Below are 6,231 nucleotides of genomic sequence, written 5' to 3'. Positions count from 1 at the left end.
CATTATTGACGACTTGAGTCGAAACTGAGATGGAAAGCCAACGTAGCAGGGGACCTACAGGAGAAAGGATGGTTCAGAGAAGAGGCACTTGATAGGCATTTATGTAAGAGAAGGATCCAGCAAAGCAACGCCGACCACACATGTCGTGGGAAAAGGCTGAGATGATGATGATTGACGACTTAAGTCTCTGTTATGTGTATCTGTTGAGTTTATTAACCTTATGGAAAAACAAACTTATGCTTCAACCCAATAATCCTAGTGAATAATCCGCGGTTTCTGTCAGTCTACAATCGATTGTAAGCTCTCGAACTAGATCTTGTCGATTGCTTCAGATGAAAACTCCTTAGTGAAGCATAACTTAAAATTTCATGTAATAAAAGTCGGTTCGGATGTAAAATAAGACACTTTTGGCCACTACATAAAATTGCTTGTAATTATCCATCCCTTTCCAAACCAATAACTTGAATCGTATTTATTTTATCATCTTTCTTAGTGTGAATCAAGTTTTCGTACTTGCTTCGTCTTTTAGAATTCATCGGTAGCTTTAGTAAGATGTATTGGGAGACTGATAAGCCATTATTATCTGTGACAGAATAAGTTCTGTTAGGCACAGCTCCCATGAACTAATTGCGCAAAACCTGATATATGAACGCTGTTTACGCTAACAAAAGTATCCGGACACCCCCATGTAATGCGGAACTGGCCACTAGATGCCACGAGAAGCGACTTGCTTGTATAAAAGGAGTTGAGGAGTATTATGTTGTAGGTAGAGAAGCTGTAAGAGCATAATGGTTCGGTCAGGAGAGCTCAATGATTTCGAACGTGGACTAGTCAGTTGGTGTTGCCAAAGCTAAAAATCCACTAGGGACATTTCAGCCCTCCTGAAAGTGACCGGTTTGTTTGTTGGTGACCTGAGAGTGAAGTGGAAACCCGAACGAAGACCAGGCAGGTTGTACTGGTGGGCATGGACCGGGAGGATTGCTGTAAAAAAAAAGCACACGAAATCAGCGGAGGGAATCGCTCGTGAGTTCCATAGTTCTACCACCAGTACAGGTAACGCTATGTTCGTGGGGAGTTAAAAAGAATGGGGCACTAAACTCGAGCAGCTGCTCATATCCGATACATTTCTGTCGTTAACGCTATGTAAATCTTGAGGTACTGCAAAGAACCGACGCCACTGGACAATGACAAAGCAGTGGAAAGGTGTGAATCTTGCGAATGCCTGGAGAAACTCACCTGTTTTCATGTGTAGTGCCAACAGAGAAGTACGGAGTTGGTGGTTAGGGTGCAGTCCCTACAGTGCGCTTATGAAAACGCCAAATGCGGATGGATATTAACACATTTTGCAACGTACTGCGTTCAGTACAAGAACAGTTCGGAGACGACGATTGTATCAGTATGACAGAACAACTGTCATAAAGCAGCATCTGGGAGAAAATGGTTTGTGGACAATAATATTCCTGAAGTGGACAGGCGTGCTCAGAGTCCCGGCGTGAAACCAGTGGAACATCTTTGGGATGAGTCAGAACATCGACATCGCTCCAAACTCTGATTCCAAAATGGCTCTGAGCACTATGCGACTTAACTTCTGAGGTCATCAGTCGCCTAGAACTTAGAACTAATTAAACCTAACTAACCTAAGGACAAATGGCTCTGAGCACTATCTATGGTCATCAGTCCCCTAGAACTTAGAACTACTTAAACCTAACTAACCTAAGGACATCACACAACACCCAGTCATCACGAGGCAGAGGAAATCCCTGACCCCGCCGGGAGTCGAACTCGGGAACCCGGGCGCGGGAAGCGAGAACGCTACCGCACGACCACGAGCTGCGGACTAACCTAAGGACATCACACACATCCATGCCCGAGGCAGGATTCGAACCTGCAACCGTAGCGGTCGCTCGGTTCCAGACCTTAGCGCCTAGAACCGCACGGCCACTCCGGCCCGCCTCTGATTCCAGCCCTTGAGGAAGAATGACTGTAATTCCTCCACAGACATACAGGCACCTCATTGAAAGTATCCCTACAAGTCGTCATAAAGGCGAAGGAAGTATGGCCACCCCCATATTAATGTCCACTAACATGTGACCCGACACTTTGATCAGACAGACAACGCAGATCCACGCTTGATACACAACGCTGAAGGAAAAAGAGGAACTCTGTGTCAGTATTTCGGTGTATCTCAAATTCACCTATGAGAATGGGCTACTGCAATAGTGCTGTGAGTAATCACAACAGAAAACGGACAAAAAGCTGAGCTCTTGTGGTAAAAGCGATACTTTCGAACGATTAAATGAAATTGTCTCTGACGTTATTTGATATTGTTTCGAAATAAATACAACTGTTTTTGATTTCTCTGCCTCTCTTAAGAATACCAGTAGGATTTCCTGCACCATTTAAAATACTTCCAGGATATTAAGACCGATCAGGTTAAAAGGATGCGGGGGAGTACCTGCAGAGGATATTAAGCTAGCGACTAGCAAGAAAGACGTTTGCGTAGAATATGGTGACGATAACGCTTTTGTGTGCGCTCGGCAGAGATGTCTTTAGTGTGCATAAAATGTTATGAAACGTGGCCGGTTGCATCTGATAAAGGTGAAATGTTTCCCACACACACACACACACACACACACACACACAGAGAGAGAGAGAGAGAGAGAGACCGGGGGCGGGAGAGCAGTCGTGAAACATGTCGTTTTCGATTTGCTGTCAAAAAGAGAGGGATTCGAATTTCCATCCTGCAAACGAGTTTTGGGGTCTATATAGACGTCGTTGCAGAATGTGGAAGAGCTCAGTCAAGTTGTTTGTTGAAGATGCAATTGCAACGTCGCTGAATAACTGCAATGTATAACAGATCCCTTCGAATGTGAACTAATACAAAACAAGGCACACGTAAAAGAGGAAAAAACCCAGTCAATTTTGTATGGAGCATTAACAGAATGGTGAAGGACACACTCGTTTAAATTAAACATGTAGGGACCACTAAATTAAATATCTTGCGGGAGAGCAGCTGCAAAAGGTGACTGTACAAGACTAACACTGGGACCGGATACAGCTCTTGTGTTCAGGGCAGGTTAAATTAAAACATTAACTGAGTATGCGGAGAGAATCTTCGGAAGAAGGACGAGGTCTTTTAAGCGAAACGTTGTTTTGCAAGTATGAATACCGAATATCTGAGACAAAAAGTCAAATGATTCTACTTGCCCCATTGTATATCTCGCGGAAGGTCCATTAGAAAAATGCGAACGCTGTTAGGGCGAGTACAGAGAAGCGAAGAGTCATTTTCCCATGCTCCATCCACGATTGGACTGTCAGAAGGACAAAGATGGGTGTCACGTATCCTCCATCGTGCACCCTAAATTATCTTCCAGCGTATCTGTAGATGTAGGGTGTAGTGTTACAGACGCGGACTGACGATTAGATGGGCAGATCGCGTAACTAATGAAGAGATAGAAAAAAGGTAAGTCTGTCATCAACCCGAAGGTTAATTTTGACCACCACAGCACTTTACTAGGCATGGCCCTACTGGTGGTGGTTTGCCGTTGCCTTCCTCTGTCCCAGGAACTGACTTACTCAGCTAGTGACCGGGAGACCTACAACTTAAAGTGCTACAGTCCATTTTTCACGCTGACAAATATTTTCAGGAGTGAAAAGTGACAAAAATCCTACGATTGTCTGGGGAGTCAAACCCAAGACCTTCGGTTCCACAGTCTGGACCTTTACGCCTGAGCCACTTGTAAATCGAATTTGGGAGAAAAGTGTTTCTTGGCACAACGTGAGTAAAAGACTGATACAGAACATCATGAGGAATCAAGGAGTAGTTAATTTGGCAATGGAAGGAAATGTGCAGGCCAAACATTGTGAGGGAGACCAGGACTTGACTCCTGTAAGCACATTCGAATGGATGTAAATTTTAGTAGTTTTACAGAATTGAAGAGACTATTACAGCACAGACTAGCGTCGAGTGTTTCATCAGACTTCAGGCTGAAGACTTCAGCAGCAACGCTATGGTATATTTCCGTGTATATGTGATGCTGAGGGAATTAGATTAGGAAATGAGACACTTAAAGTAGTAAAGGAGTTTTGCTATTTGGGGAGCAAAATAACTGATGATGGTCGAAGTAGAGAGGATATAAAATGTAGACTGGCAATGGCAAGGAAAGCGTTTCTGAAGAAGAGAAATTTGTTAACATCGAGTATAGATTTAAGTGTCAGGAAGTCATTTCTGAAAGTATTTGTATGGAGTGTAGCCATGTATGGAAGTGAAACATGGACGGTAAATAGTTTGGACAAGAAGAGAATAAAAGCTTTCGAAATATGGTGCTACAGAAGAATGCTGAAGATTAGATGGGTAGATCACATAACTAATGAGGAAGTATTGAATAGGATTGGGGAGAAGAGAAGTTTGTGGCACAACTTGACCAGAAGAAGTGATCGGTTAGTAGGACATCTTCTGAGGCATCAAGGGATCACCAATTTAGTATTGGAGGGCAGCGTGGAGGGTAAAAATCGTAGAGGGAGACCAAGAGATGAATACACTAAGCAGATTCAGAAGGATGTAGGTTGCAGTAGGTACTGGGAGATGAAGAAGCTTGCACAGGATAGAGTAGCATGGAGAGCTGCATCAAACCAGTCTCAGGACTGAAGACCACAACAACAACATATAAATCTCAAGATATTTGTATTTTTTTTTCAAAATAAAAGTAATGATTTGTTTTGGCGGAAGAAATCAACTGTACTAAATCTCTGTATCAGCGTTTAGTTATTCTATAAAAAGCTATGAGTTTCGAATCTGACTGTTACAGTTTCTTTGCTGCAGTTTGTATTTATTTGCATGTACGAATGAATCCAGAATTTTCCTCGTTTTCATATTCGTGTGCGATGATAAAAGAGAACGACATTTTCCTCTGAGCGTGAACCTGTACTCGACATGCTAAGTGCAACCAAAAGCCGCTCGGGTGCGACAAACTAAACTCCCTCTTCCCCACGCTCACTCTCGCCCATTTCAATGTTCCTCGTGCGCGGAACTGCGTTACCAGCTAGCTGGCAACCAGTTGTCGAGGTAGATCGCTTGCCCGTTGCGTTCCTTTTCAGTCGCTCAGTGTGTGGCCGGCTTTAGAATCGTGCTTCGACTAGAACCTTCGTTATTGTGTCGGTAGCTCACCTGCGCTGCAGCAGACGGTGGGCGTAGTCCCAGAGCGGCGGTTAGCACGACGGCCGCCAACCGGAGCAGCATGGCGGCGTCTCTCGTCAGCTGTCAACAAAACAAAGCACAACGCTGTTTACTCTGACAGATAGAAGCAAAAGTTAAAAATGGTTCAAATGTCTCTGAGCACTATGGGACTTAACATCTGAGGTCATCAGTCCCCTAGAACTTAGAACTACTTAAACCTAACTAACCTAAGGACATCACACACATCCATGCCCGAGGCAGGATTCGAACCTGCGACTGTAGCGGTCGCGCGGTTCCAGAGTGAAGCAAAAGTTATCTTGTCAAAATAACGACATAGTTGGATAATCACAGCTGTTACATCATACTGAATGTTTATAGCGTACAGCAGTAAACAATTACAACTGTGGTTACGTTATGAACGTTATAGAAGAATCCTTGTTGATACAAGCTCAGGAAGTAGAGCTTTTTGTATGTAGTCGCTGGAAATCACTGAGTCTCACTGACGTCTCTTATGGAACAGTCTGATGACGTCATGAACAGAGCGCTGCAAGGTCCTGCATAAACAGGGAGCGAAAGGCTAGTTACAATTTGTACAGAAACCAGATGGCAGTTATAAGAGTCAAGGGGCATGAAAGGGAAGCGGTGGTTGGGAAGGCTGTGAGACAGGGTTGTAGCCTCACGCCAATATTATTCAATCTGTATATTGAGCAAGCAGTAAAGGAAACAAAAGAAAAATTCGGAGTAGGTATTAAAATCCATGGAGAAGAAATAAAAACTTTGAGGTTCGCCGATGACATTGTAATTCTGTAAGAGACAGCAAAGGACTTGGAAGAGCAGTTGAACGGAATGGACAGTGTCTTGAAAGGAGAATATAAGATGAACATCAACAAAAGCAAAACGAGGATAATGGAATGTAGTCGAATTAAGTCGGGTGATGCTGAGGGATTTAGATTAGGAAATGAGACACTTTAAGTAGTAAAGGAGGTCTGCTATTTGGAGAGCAAAATAACTGATGATGGTCGAAGTAGAGGGGATATAAAATGTAGACTGGTAAT

At 43.6% G+C, this 6,231-nt stretch overlaps 1 long non-coding RNA gene across 1 annotated transcript in view; it reads right to left on the bottom strand.

The window, feature by feature from the left end:
- Positions 1-5,179: 5,179 nt before the first annotated feature.
- The window catches only part of LOC126146181 (uncharacterized), a 163,557-nt gene continuing 162,505 nt past the window's right edge, over positions 5,180-6,231 (bottom strand). Inside the window, exon 3 of the long non-coding RNA XR_007529768.1 lies at positions 5,180-5,257. This is a non-coding gene — a long non-coding RNA (uncharacterized LOC126146181). The remainder of the gene's footprint in view (positions 5,258-6,231) is intronic.

The sequence above is a fragment of the Schistocerca cancellata genome, chromosome 2 (assembly GCF_023864275.1).
Source record: "Schistocerca cancellata isolate TAMUIC-IGC-003103 chromosome 2, iqSchCanc2.1, whole genome shotgun sequence".
Lineage (NCBI taxonomy): Eukaryota > Metazoa > Arthropoda > Insecta > Orthoptera > Acrididae > Schistocerca > Schistocerca cancellata.
Note: the sequence above shows the minus strand (reverse complement) of the source record. Positions and strands in the feature narration are given on the sequence as shown.